The sequence below is a fragment of the Octodon degus genome, unplaced genomic scaffold (genome assembly GCF_000260255.1).
Source record: "Octodon degus isolate 3935 unplaced genomic scaffold, OctDeg1.0 scaffold00333, whole genome shotgun sequence".
Taxonomy (NCBI): Eukaryota; Metazoa; Chordata; class Mammalia; order Rodentia; family Octodontidae; genus Octodon; species Octodon degus.
Window position 1 is genome coordinate 46377 of NW_004524909.1, and position 13959 is coordinate 60335.

General features: G+C 39.3%; 1 pseudogene; it reads right to left on the reverse strand.

The window, feature by feature from the left end:
* Window positions 1–11198: 11198 nt before the first annotated feature.
* Window positions 11199–12771, reverse strand: LOC101589938 (annotated as a pseudogene).
* Between the last annotated feature and the right edge of the window lie 1188 nt (window positions 12772–13959).

Below are 13959 nucleotides of genomic sequence, written 5' to 3' on the forward strand. Positions count from 1 at the left end.
CTAGCTTTGTTATCTTTGTGAAGGCTTCCTCCTTTTTCCTGCTGGAGTGAGTTTTCTTGTACAAAACTTGGTAGGTTACTGTGTCATACCACCTTCTGATTGTATTTTAAATATTTGTTATATGTTTACTTGGTCCAGTGGTTGTCAACCAGGGTCAACTGGACAATTGGCAATGTTTGGAAATGTCTTTGGTTAGACATTAAAAGTGTGGTGTGGTGCTGGCACTTAGAGGCTGTGGACAGTGCCAAACATCCTGCCGTATATTGGACAACTGTTTACAACAACAGCAACAACCAAGAAATGATACCTTCCCATGTGACAGCAGTGCTGAGGTTGGGAAATGTTCCTGTAGTCCATAAGCCTTGGGTGTGGGATGCTTGAGGCTACATATTTAAGATAAAATAAATGTTAGACACATCTGAGTAAGATGGCAGGTATCTTAGCCTTGCAGTTGTGAATGGTTCTTTTGCGACTTAAAATGATATATTTTCTTTTCTTGGGTCACTGAGAAAGAAATTAAAGAAAGATAAAAAAATCCATTTAGTAATATGAATAAATGTCAAAAGTTCATGAAAAAATAAATGGAGAGACACAGGAGTGAGCTGTAAAATAAAATTCATATACCATTCCTTCAGAATGGTATCCTTCAGCCTCATGTAGCTGACGGGGCTGGAACTCCTCATCCATCAGAACTAGGGCAGCTTTTTATGTGAGTTTGTTTCATATCTCAGTGTGGCTATCAGACATGGTAGACATTTGCTGTTAGGGGCAAAGTGTCAAGATAACACCAGGTGGAGAGACAAAAAGAGACAGGCAGAGGTGGCAGAGACATGGCAGGTCACATGTAAATGGAAGAGAATTGTTCCATCCCTGTTTAGTCACATGTGGGAGGAAAGTGTGCTCTAGCTGAGTGGAGAGAACAGACTGAAAGTACAGAGGAAGAGACAGTTTGATCCTCCAGACCTTGGGGCTCCTTTCACAGTAGATGCTCTGGGAAAGCGAATTGTCCCAGGTGGTAGCCACAGCACCTTCCAGTAACTGCTCTTGTGGGGCAAAGGAATGCAGGGCTGACAATGCATCTCCCCACAGTTTGATCAGTCTCCCTGTCAGGATATGTGTACACAGGAAAAAGCACAGGAGTTCTTTGTGCAAGAGACTGTGGGAAGAGATGGAGGGGGTCTAAGTTTTTTTGAGTTCTTTATTTATTTTTGTTGTTAATCCTCTGAGGAACAGCTGGCAATTTTTTTTTCCCATTCTGTAGGGTGTCTCTCTTCACTCTGTTAGTTGTTTCCTTTACTGTGCAGAAACTTTTTTTTAAATAAAAAATATAAACAATAAAACCAAGTTTCAAAACAGGTTTGTAGGACAGCTTTTGGATGCGATATGATCTCTTTTGCCTGAGTTCTGCTCAGTAAGTCCTTGCCTACACCTATATCAAGAGTTGTGCCTACTTTATCTACCAGCAGATTGTTTATATTTTAATATTTGAATATTTAATCCATTTTTATTTTAATTTAGCACATGCTGAGATATATTGGTCTAGACTCAGTCTTCTGCATGTGGATAATCAGTTTTCCCAGCACTGTTTATTAAAGAGGCTATCATTCCTCCCTTGTATGTTTTTGGATCCTTTATCAAGATCAATAGCTGTGTGTCTCTGGGGTTGTTTCTGCTTCTTCAACTCTGTTCCACTGATATAGAGGCTTGTTTTTGTGCCAATACTGTACTGCTTTAATTGCTGTAGCTTTACAATGTAGCTTCAAATCTGAGATTGTGTTTTGTTTTTGTTATCCAGGACTACTCTTATTATTCTGGGTTCCTTCTGATCCCCTTTAAATTTTAGGATGGTTTTCTTTTCTTTTGTAATAATTTTTTTCTTAATATTAGGGAAGGCTCTACAGGGTATTCAGGGTCTCAGTACTAGATCAGACCTGTAGTGATTCTCCTGTTTAAGCCTCCCAAGTGCTGGGATTACAGGTGTGCGCCACCATGCGCAGTCTCAATTGCTGTCTGAGCGTGCCCCAGGGGTGGGGCTGGCATAGCAAGCCCAGGGATCGAACCCTGGCCCCTGCACCTGCTTGCAGGTGCTTCTGCTGAGCTATTTGGCCAGCCCTAGGATGGTTTTCTTTAGCTCTGTGAGAAATAATAGTTATATTGACCGGGATTGCATTAAAATTTGTGTATCAGTTTTGGAAGTATGGACATTTTGATTATGTTGGTTTTGCCTATCCAGGAAGAAAGGATATCTTTCAATTTCCTAAAGTCTTTCTTGATTCCCTTTTTCAGAGTGATGCAATGATTTATTGTAGATGTCTTTTATTACCTTAGTTAGGTTAATACCTAAGTATTTAACTGTTGTTGAGGCATTATGAGTGGTATTGTTTTCCTAATTGCTTTTCAATGATTTCTTGACTAGTGTCTAGGAATACTATTGATTTTTGTGTATCCTGCTAGCCTGCTGAATTCAGTTGTCAATTCTTGGAGTCTTCTGATGGAGTTTTTGGGATCCTTTTTTTTTTTCAGAGAAAAATTTATTATTCAAAAATTAAAATTATTTTTCTACTTTATTTTTTTTCAAAGTTTTATTGATAAACAGCAATGAGACAGTTTCAAATCAAATCCAAAGTACAGTTTCAACAAATATTACACTGCATATATTCTTCTTAGTGGTTAATTGCTATACTAGATGCGGACTTGTGATCTTATTTACAAACACCATTAGAACAAATCATTCTATTCATTAAGAGAATGCAACTATATATCTATCCCAACCACTTTGAATACACAGATACAAAATGGACATTCATAGGCATACCCCATTTTTTCTAAGTTCCGTTATTGAATATTATAGGTGTGTAAACTCAGCAAAATATTCTAAAAGAGGGGATCCTTTAATTAAAGGATTGTGTCATCTGCAAAGAAAGCTATTTATTTATTTATTTATTTATTTATATCAGGAATCAAACTCAGACCTCACACTTGCCAGGCAGGTGCCATGTCACTGAGCTATGTCCCCAGCCTCTAAGATATTTATTCCTTTCCCAGATGTGTCCCTTTGATTTCTTTCTATTGCCTGATTACTCAGGATAACGTTTTGAGGTGAATAGTGAACAGGAGTGGTGATACTGGTTATCCTTGTCTTGTTCTTGATGTTAGAAGGAAGGCTTTCAGCTTCTCTTCATTTAATATGATGTTGGCAGTACATTGAGCATTTATGGCATGTTGAGATACAGACCTTCTAAATGTATTTTCTTCATGACTTTTACCATGAATGGATGTTGGATTTTGCCATAGACATTTTCTGCATCTATTAAGACGATCAAGTGATTTTTGTCCTGGCTTTTGTTTTTGTGATGAATTACATTTATTGATTTGCATATGTTGAACTATCCTTGCATCTTTGAGAAGAAGCTTACTTGCTCATGGTACACGAGCTTTTTGATGATTTGTCATATTTTTGTTTGCCAATTATCATTTTAAAGTTTTTCACCTTTGGGTTCATTAAAGGCCACCAAAATGGATCAAAGATTTAAATATTAGAATGGTAACAATCTGCTGAAATATAAAATAGAGAAAATTCTTGAAGACATAGGCATAGACAGAGGCTTTCTGAATAGAACTATAATGGCAGAAGAAATAACACAGAGAATCAACTAATGGGATGATTATTAAGTTAAAAATCTTCTGCACATCAAAGGAAACAACCAACAGAATGAGGAGACAACCTACAGAATGGGGAAAAGTTTTGCTAGTTTCTCAGATAGAGGCGTGGCATTTAGAATGTATAAAGAGCTAAAAAAAATAGACCTCCCAAATTAAAAGACCCAATCAAAAAATGGGCATCCAAAATGAATAGAATCTTTTCAGAATTTCTGAAAAAGTACAAATGGACCATGGGTACATAAAACAATGTTTATTATTGTCAGACATCAGAAAAATGCAAGTTAAATCTATATGAAGGTACCATCTTGAAACAGAAAGAATGGTTTTCATAAAAAAAATTTAATCATAACATATGCTTGTGAGGAGGTATAGAAAATGAGCTCTGCTGTATTGTTGGGAATGTAAACCAATATATCGACTATGGAAATCAGTGTGGGGCATTTCTCAAAAATTAAAAATAGAAATTTCATTTTCCCCAGCTATTTCTCTTTTAGATATCTGTCCAGAAGAGTTGAAATAGTAATATAGCAGGGGTGTATACCCATGTTTGTAATGGCATAATATATAGTATCTATATTTTGGAAACAGTTTATATATCCATCAGTTAATAATGAATAAGGAAAATGTGTTATTTATACACAATGGAATAGTGTGCTGCCACAAAAAAGGTAAACCTGAAGCATTTGTAGGTCAATAGATGCAATTTGAGAACATAATGTTAAGTAGAATAAGCCAGACAGCAAGCTCAAAGATCACATGATTTCTCTTATTTGAGAATCACAAAATATTTATACAAATAAAGAGCAAAATAGAAGAGAGATAAATAAGCTGGGGGAATTCTGAATACTTCCTCAAATTATATATTCCCTTGTTTTCAAAATATTTCAACATGTGTACTAATTTGTTTCATTTATACCACTAGTTTATTCTAGGTCATTGAAAAGAAAAATTTGTGTTATCTGTTTCTTCTTTGTAAGAGTTTTTTTTTTTAGATTTTGTCTTATATTCTGAGTATATTTTGAAGATAACACCACAGAGTGTAATACTAATTCTGTTTTTATTTTGTTATTGTCTCAGTTACTCTTCTCTCATTGCTGGGACAAAATCCTGACACCCAAAACTAAGGAAGGAAAGGTTTATTTGTCTCACAGTTTGTGGAGGTTTCAGTCCATATTCAGTTGGCTCCAAGGCAGGGTGACACATGGCAGAGAGCAGCAGCTCATGGTGGCAGAAGAAAGCAAGGAGCAGAGAGAAGAGCAGCAGCAACAATGGCAACAGAGAGCAAGTCTGTCTTCATTAGGTTTCATTCAGGCTATCTGCCCCAGGCCAAGTGTAGAACTCACCCCCATAATCTCAGCAGCACTTGCACCCTTAATCCCAGCAGTGGATCATGAATTAATCACAAAGTTGAGGTCTGCCCCATGACTGCATGAGGGTTTGGGAGGACAACTAGACACAAACAATAACAGTTATGAAGAATTTTAAAATTTTCATAAAATAAAAAAAATTGAAAAAGCAAGAGATGATGGCTTTTACATGAAATAAATCAGACCTGCATGTGTAAACATCATATTGTCTCCTTAGAGACAATATGTCTCTTAGAACCTGAGTATCTCTTAGAACCTGAAAGAGAAAATAAAATCTGAAAGATGTAATAGATAGTGGGAAAAGGGAATGAATCTGTTCAAAAGGAAGGAATTACTGAGTTGAGGAGAAGGACAGGAAAGGGAGTGAGGGAAAGAGATATATCTATGTATGGAAGCAGGATGGTTTGGACAACTGTATTGTGGATTTCTGCTGGTCTGTGGAAAGGAGCAGTTGGTGCTTAATTTGTCTTATCTCCTTTTTTTCAATTACATGACACTTTCTCTTAATTTCTTTCCTTTTTTTTTTTTCCAATTTTGCATTCATATATCTGGTAATATGAACAACTAATTTGAAGACAATACTATGCAATACAACAAATAACTGTGAAATTCATATTATTTTGTTTAATGAAATTCTGTATCATTTGTAGTTTTTCTGTTTTAGTATTATTTTGTACTCTCTTTAAAAAAGTAAAAATAAAAAAGATCAAAGAAAGAGATGAGGAGTTTTGCAGTGATCCACACAGTTAGTGTTTACAGGATATTTATTCACCAGGATCTTTGTTAACGGCTATTTTTGTTTAATTAAGATACCATTTCTCTGTGTTAAGAATGTTCATGCTCATTTACCAGAAAAAAAGCTGAGGTTTAGAGAGACTGATAAACTTGTCCAAGATATAGAACATGCATGGTAGAGTTAGCATTTGAACCTAGGCCAGTATTGCAATGCTTCAAGTCAGGGCCTGGAGGTGGAATTCAACTGGGTGCCTCCTTCATTAGGCACCCAGTGTCTTCTCTATTTGGCAAAAGCCCTAGAAGATGTTCCTTTATTGGTTTTAATAAAGAGTAAAAAACAGTGATACTGAGCAAAGGCCCACCACCTGATGTGAGCTAACAATATGGCACTGATTTTTGCAAAAAGAGAGCTTTACCATAGGTGAGCTGAGAAAGAGATAGGAGGCACGCTCACATCTGCTTGTCCATTAGTGATTCGTGAGGGAAACTGTGGCAGCAGTAGCTTCTGAATGGTTGTCATCAGTGAGTTTCTAGTCTCTCCATTATTCTGGTCTGTCCTACAATTTTTGACAGCACACTTGTCTCTATCCTAAGTTCACCTGTTCATTTTCTTTTGCTTCCATCCATCTCTCAGGGTTGTTTCAGGCTGTTGTCAGGTCCTATGATTCTATGTCCTGAAAATTAACATGCATAACAGCGCATTGCAGGGTCAGATAACAATGACAGAACCTATCTTTTGACTTGTAGCCACCTTACCCTATACATATGATTTATGATTCTTCAGGCTACAAACTTGGTGGACTTTACTCCCTGCTAGAACCCACACATTATAGACGTGTTCCCACCAGCTTATGAGGAAAATCCATGCTCTATAGAGTTCTCTGAGATTTCTTATAGCTCTTGGCATTCCTGACAGGTCCTGAGTCAGGCAGCTTTTTCATCACACTCTTTGTTTCTACCCCCTGTCTCTGACCTGACACTGCCAGACACTCAGTGTGCTGCAGACCTTAAAGGTATAGACTGAGTCATATTTCCAGTCTGTGTCCTATATCTGCCACTAACTGCCTAAGAACTTGGATTATCTGCTTCTGTCTACTTTTCTCACTTATTGAAGTGGGAACACTTATGGTTTCTATATTATAAAGACATAAGGATGAAATGGAGTAATCCATTCAGAGTAGTTCTTGAAAATAGACTTCCTTAAAGGTTAGCTGTTATTATTTTTAAATCTAGTATGTCTCCTAGGAACCATATGAAGAAGCATTGCTTTGAAATTTCCTGGGTAGAGCGTGCTTTGGAGAGTGAGGAAGCAGTATGTTGCAACTTCCTGGGTAGAGTATGCTTTGGAGAGGTACCATATATCTTGTGATGTTGATAATAAGAAAATTTGCTTCTCAAAAATTTTAAGCACATGTTCTAAATGTGTATTCCTTTTCCTTACCTCAGAGAGTCTGACACAGTACATCTGGCAAGACAGATGTTAATTTTAAAAAGCACTTTGGTATCTTGGAGGTAAATGGTCAGAAAAGGCTGGAATAAACCTAGGATTGCTTTAAGAAACTAGTTCCTTGGGAGAAGTTATTAGATCCATGATGGATGGCCAACGTGTCCTGTATTGACCTTCTGAGGACTTTGTCTTTGTGGTGCCTGTGAGAACAGGCCTTGTTGAGGACATCACTCCTCACTCTCTCCAAGGCCTTTTGGACTCTTATTAGATGCCTCATTGCACCTGTAAGCTGCACCATTCCAGCATGTTGAGCTGCAGACTAATATGATTATGAGGTTATGTCTGCCCATCACTGCTATCAGTGGAAGCAAATGGAATTCAGTGAAACCTGAATTCACTCTCATGGGAAAAATCTCATGGGAAAACTCTAAAGACAGATTTAATGGACACAAAATTTAATTGTGCTTGCAAATATCTATCTATGTCAGAAACAGAAAGATCCTTGCTATAATTGACCAAAGTTCTTATTTGCAATTAGGGGAATTCACTCTAATCAGTCAAAGCATAAAGAGGATTTATTAAAGAAAAGTTGACAGACTCTCCATGTAGGCTGCTGGCTCTGAGAGCAGAATAATGCTCACACACACCTGCAGGATGGCCCATGGCAGGGCTGTGGGGACAGACACAGGCATTGGCACTGCTGGTGCTGAGACTCATCGCTGGATCACTGTGCCCTCTGCCTTCCCCTTTAGGATGCCTTGTTTGCCACATTGCAAAGAGGAGTTTCTGTGTAGTTTGCTTCCTCAGGCTTCTCTCCTCTCTCTATAAGGTTTTGGTCCCATGAAGGTACATCTATTTGTGCAATTTGTCAGATTCTCATGGAATGGCATCAGCACAGAAAAGGTGCTCTTTAAGTTTTGGGGAGTTTTCAAGTCAGTTTTAAGCTTTTAACTTGAAGTAGCCCGCAAGAGAATATTCATACTGTGGAACTTTGCAAATGCAATTTCCAAACCAAAGGTTCTTCCCAATCCCTCTGGAAAGCCAACTATGACATTTACCAGATATCATTGAGAAAGATGCTGGGTAGTTTTGTCTCATATTGCCTTTAGAAAGGTGGCCCTTAAAATGTGTGAAATTTTCTAAGCATAGAAATGCTGTTTAAAACATGCTGTGTAGCCACTAAACATAAAACAGCCATTAGCTGAAACATTTCCTCTATCCTATTCCCTTGTCAAAATATCTTTTGATGCCCAATAATGCAGTGTGAGATAGAATTGAGAATGTGCTTCAGGTTGTAGCCAGAAATAGCCTGAATTTACAGACTTGTCTCCCCTTCATTGGGTATCCTTCCAAGTAGTTCTGCTTTCCCTGAAATAACTCAGGTTGTTTATTAAAGGATGAAAGGGAACCATGTAGCCTTTTGAAACATCACAGAAGCAGTGGGCCATGGCCATGACCATGACCATTATAACAGCATACCAGTTTTCTAGTATTAAGTATTCAGGAATTATTCCCAGAAGGAATGTAGAGAGAATAGATTTCAAAGATAAAATGAAGGTGCAAGTGGCCACACAGTAGTTCGTAGAGTTGTACCAAGGGGGCACCGCCATTGAGGTGGTGGAGGAGGAGTAAGAGAGAAGAAAGATTAAAGATGGATTTAACAGACAGGCTTAGAGATGGAAAATTACCATAATGTGAGAATCTCTCCCTGGGAGTGAAGGAAGTTGGGCAGACTAGGGTGGGAAGAAAGAACTGCATGCATTGATACTAATGAAGAGGAAGAAGGTTTTAATCCTGAGCACTTCTCTCCTTTCTATCTTCTTAGCCTTTCTGGGCACCAAGCATAATCCGGAGACTTGAGGGTTAGAAGGAGAAATAATTCCTACATTGTCCAGGACCCAGAGAGTTCATCTTGACAGGGTGGTTCTCAGTGAAGATCTGCTTGAACACAATTATTTCAGGTTTGTTGTCCTCCCAGTCTAGAGCAACCCAGGGCACAGTGAGGTGCCCTTGGTGGAGATCAGTCCTGCACCCCTACTTCCTGCCAACAACAAAGGTCACTGGTCAAAAGAGTAATATGCTTCTATTTAGAAAAAAAATGTTGGTGTGTATGAGAAAGAAAAATAGCATTATTTCTCTACTCAGTTTCTTTTTTTTATTTTTATTTTTTTTATTTTTCAACAAATAATACACTGCATATATTCTTCTTAGTGGTTAATTGCTGTACAAGATGGGGACTTGTGATCCTATTTACAAACACCATTAGAACAAATCATTCTATTCATTAACAGAATGTAACTATATATCTATCCCAACCAGTTTGAATACACAGATACAAAATGGACATTCATCTGTATACCCCATTTTTTCTAAGTTCCGTTATTGAATATTATAGGTGTGTAAACTCAGCAAAATATTCTAAAAGAGTCCAGTAGCCCATAGTAGCATTGGGTCTTCTGTTTAACTGGCAATGTCAGAAATTATTGACCTGAGTCCCCCACAGCTCAACTTAACAGCATGGCTTTATTTCTTATAATTTCGTCTTCATACTTTTCTGCTGGATGGTTAAGACCAAGGTAAAGCAGGACCTATGCAACAAGAGTTTCTACTCAGTTTCTTTTGGTCCTTTCCTATGTATTCATATTCATGATTTTTACATATGTTAAAGATCATTCTGTGTGTTCTGTATACATTTTCTTAATCTCATACCTGAAATATTTATTATTATGTTTTTAACCACCATCATTTAAAATAATTGCATAATACTCTGTATGTATTTGTATATACATATATATTTACCTATGTATCTATCTCTTTATCTATTTATCTATCTATCTAGATAAATCTATGACTGGGATAAACATGTTTGGACACATTTCTGATTATTTCTGTAAGTTAGATTTCTAGGATACAAATAAAATTAAGTATTTTAAGGGTTGTTGAATATGGCTTCCTAACGGGACTTCCTGAATTACCATCTAGATTCATGTATTTGATATAGTTTAACATTGTGATTTGAAGCCAAAAAGCAGTTCTATTTTAGGGCTGGCTAGATAGCTCAGCAGACTAAAGCACCTGCTTAGGCTGAGCGCAGTGGCTGGAGTTCGATCCCTGGCATGTCATGCCACTTCCTACCTATCTCACCTTGAACCTTTCACCTTCATTTATTTGCCTGTAAGGTAGGAATAATACTTATTTTACAGGGTTATCATATAGGTTGAATGGCACATAAAGCCTTTAGCTGTGTCTTGGATCATAGCAAGTCTACTGAACACTTCATGTATCTTTGCACAGTCTCAGAGTGGCCTTACCTCTCATGTCAATATAGTATGACCAGCTTTACCTAGGTCCAGCCTATATGGCACAGGAGCTATCTGATAGCTACTTCACATTTTCACTTCTTCCCAGAGCTTCTCTGACAGCTAAGTGGACTCTTCCATGTGTGCAACTCAGAAGAGTGAGAGACCTAATGTCTTTCAGAGAAGCCCTTGGCTGGGGTGGGGGGAAGGCAGTCAATGGATGACCTGTCTCTTTCTTTACTTGTGGATGGTTTTCACAGGGATTTGATTAAATGTCTTGTAGGTTCTGTAGGACAGAGTAAGTGGTGGCCTACAGCCATGGTCTGTCTGTATGGCAATCCAACATTGGCTTTCCCCAATTTCCACAGTCAACCCCTCTTCCACATTCCTGCTCTCAGGATGCATTCCAAAATATGCTACCAGTTTGTGAGGTTTTGTTTCAGGCTCAGCTTCTGAGGGGTCCTAGGCTAAGAAAGCATCAATAAATTCTAGCTTTTTTTTTTTTAAACAAAGGCTGGTTTTATTTTCCCACAGAATCTTTTTAAATATAAAACAAAGATAAAACACATTTGAACCCTGCAATCTGCCAGCATGCTTCGTTTCTACAAGATGCATGCCAGACTATGGGACTACATAGCAAAGAGTCTTTAAGAGCATCTGGCTGGGAGAAATAGAACATGAAGACCTCAGGGAAGACCTCAAGCTCAGAAACTGAGTTACATCCCTGAGCGCTACAGTAGTCCTTGTCTTTTCAGATCCTCATATGTTTTCTTATTTACAACATTCCCACTGGAGTCTTCATACTCTTCCTCAGTGTCAGGCTGCCATCGTTCTGCAGTTTCAGCTTGGCCCAGAAAGAGACAGCAGCTTCAATCTGTGTCACATTAGCAAAGTGAGCAGTGTTTGGAATGCCCAAACATCTCATGCCATGAGCGTGACGCCATTCGGCAAAGTGCCACTGGAAGGCCTCAGGAGCTCCATAGGTGTAGATTCCACAAATCTCACAATTGTAGTTGATATTTAGTCCATGCAGCTTATACAGTCAGTAGGGGATGGGTTTGCCATCCCAGCCCAGGGGCAGGTTTTTGGGGTTGTAAATGATCTCATTCTCTTCATCTTCACTTTCACTCTCACTGATCTGCCCCTCCTCCTCCTCCTCCTCTCGCTCTTCTCCTGTTCTGGCTTGCTTGCGTTGTACATTTTCATGAGTGAGCTGTCGCTGTTCCCCAAGAATCTCGACATATTCGTAGATCTGGGCTTCTAGGAAAGCAATGTCTTTGTTCCTCTCAGTATCTCGCTTGGTGCCCTTTGATTTGGGGTTTTTGGCAAACAGGGAGGTGTCGAGTGATTCCAAGGACTTCCCTTTGGTGCTAAATAACCTCTGGGCTCGCTCTTCAAGGGTGCCACCGCATTTCAGGCCTAAAGCTAAGAGGGCAGACTTCAATCTGTCTAGACCCAGAGAGGCCAACTCCTCCCAGGAGGAAAATGCAGACAGGTCAAGATGGGCGCCAGCATGCGTCAGGGCGCTGCTTGTTTCTTTCGGCCAGCCAGGAAAGGTGCCGTTCTCCCATTTTTTCTCAAATTCAGTCTGTATCTTCCCAAAAAGCTCATTCTGATCTTGGAGGGGCTTCACTCTGTCAGTGTAATCCTGAAGATATTCAAGCAGCATTTCAAGGTATCTCTTGTATTCTGCATTCTTCCTTTCTTTAGGAATGTCAAATAACCTGTCAAAGATAGACAGGTATGTGATATAATCCAGCTTCTCCGATGCCTTCAGATTAATATACTTGAGGTAGCAGTCATGGAGATCAAGGTAACGGCCATATCCCTCTTCATCTGTGAACTCCACCAAGTTCTGTGCCTCTTCACTTGGATTCTCTCGTGTTTTCAGGAGCTCCTCAAATTCCACTGACATTGGCACACAAATCTCATTCGGGTGCTTCCGGTGGAATTCCTTTATTTGTTTGAGTCTATTATAGAATTCAGCAAATTCATTCGGTCCTGAAATAGCATTGAGCTCCTCCTTTCATAAGCCATCCTTGTCATCATACAAATCCCTCAGGTTCCTACTGACCTCCATGTACCTATCTTGCATGGCCCGAGTGCGGTGGTCGGAATTGATCTGGTCCCGGAGCGTAGACTTCTTAGTGAGCATCTCTTTAGCCATTACGTCCATGAGCCGTTCCTTCTCCTCATGGTACTGCCGCTGCTCCTCGAGAATTGGCTCCATAGTTCCTTGGCGGAGGCACAATTCAGGCCACGGACGCAAATTCTAGCTTTTAATAATACTACCACTGATACTTTAAATTTCTCCCATCTAGCATATTTCTGCAGGAAATCTAATCTCCTACCAGATATTCCTGTGGCTTTCTAGAAACCATTATTCTGTTGCCTACCAGTGCATAAGCTTTTGTTATTTCTGCTACTCCTCCTGCCCTCTCTACAACACAGCTCTGCTATTCCAGCATTTTCTGCTCTGTCTGTAAACAAGCATAGATTCCTGCAGCCCCACAACTCTCTTTCCTCAGGGATCCTTCAGCCAAGGATTTGTGGGTAATTGACATGCACGTGGATAGCCTATGGGGATACTCTGACTTCACCAAATAGGGATGTTTCCCCTTTTCTTGGAAAAAAGGTTGACAAATAATGGCTGTTAAGTAAATGTTACTAAAATCCGTGTGTCCTTTTCCAGAAGATATATCATGCATATTTTAATAAGAGAAGAGAACAAATAACAGTTTCCAGAGGCAAAGGAAACAGCTAATTTATTTTCCTCATTTGAGAGCATAGCTTCAGAGACTAGGCTTTTGTTTTCACTCAAGTAACCTCATATCCATCCTCTACATTTCTATTGCTCCCCTGGGCCTTTGCTCTGACTTGATTGCTTCCTGAGTGACTGAAACTTTCATAACTATCCCCTCTCTCTGTTCTTCCCTCGGAGTTGCCCTCCTAAAAACACAGATGTGGTTGTTCACTGTGGCTTGGCCCCTGTCAGTGAGTCTTACATCCACAAGGGGATGGCTCTCTATGTGCATCCTGTGCCCCTTGATTCAGGCCCTGGCTATTTCCCAGCACATCTTTCTCTACTTGTTCTCCTCACACTGCATGAAAGCCAGTGAGTTCAGCCTCATTTTCACTTGGGAGCTTGTTAGAATTGGAAGTTGTAGGACTATTTCAGATCTATTCAATCAGAACTTCTAAAGATAAGGCCTGGAAATCTGTGCTTCAACAAACCCCCTGGGTGACTGTGATGCATAGAAAAAACTGAGAGTCACTCACTGAAGTAAAGCGGGTGGGTGTAGCTTATACTATCTGGAGTGCCCTTCTTCCCCAAGACAGCTGAGATTTCCTATGCACTTTTTACAGAGACTTCTCTACCTTCTGCTTAATATTTCCTACTCTTGGGTAGACCACTCCTAAATGCCACTTCCATGGGTGCAAGGTGCAG